The following is a 397-nucleotide window of genomic DNA, read 5'->3' as shown; positions in this document are numbered from 1 at the left end:
GTCGACTCATCGTCTACAGAAAAGATCATGGAAACCTTTCGCAATGTATCATAATGCAGGGATACGAAGTCCCTCTTTCAGGCTTCCTGTGCCAGTGACTCTTTCCCATCAGTAACCAAACTGCCATGAGGTAATTAATCAATATGTGTGACTGAGAGGAGCTGATCATGGAAATGCAACATCAGCTGCATCTGTGGCCCTCACTATCTTTTTCCCTAATCCTTTTACAAATAAAACAAGTCTGAAAAGCATCAACACGGCCTTGTAACCTATGCAGAAGGTACACAGTATCATGGATAATATAACCTAAGGTCCATTATCATATGAAATTTTAGATGGACTTGACGCAAAAAAAAATCAAAATATGAACTCGTAGAGCTTAAACGATACAAGTCTT

Source organism: Penaeus monodon, chromosome 21 (assembly GCF_015228065.2).
Source record: "Penaeus monodon isolate SGIC_2016 chromosome 21, NSTDA_Pmon_1, whole genome shotgun sequence".
Lineage (NCBI taxonomy): Eukaryota > Metazoa > Arthropoda > Malacostraca > Decapoda > Penaeidae > Penaeus > Penaeus monodon.
Note: the sequence above shows the minus strand (reverse complement) of the source record.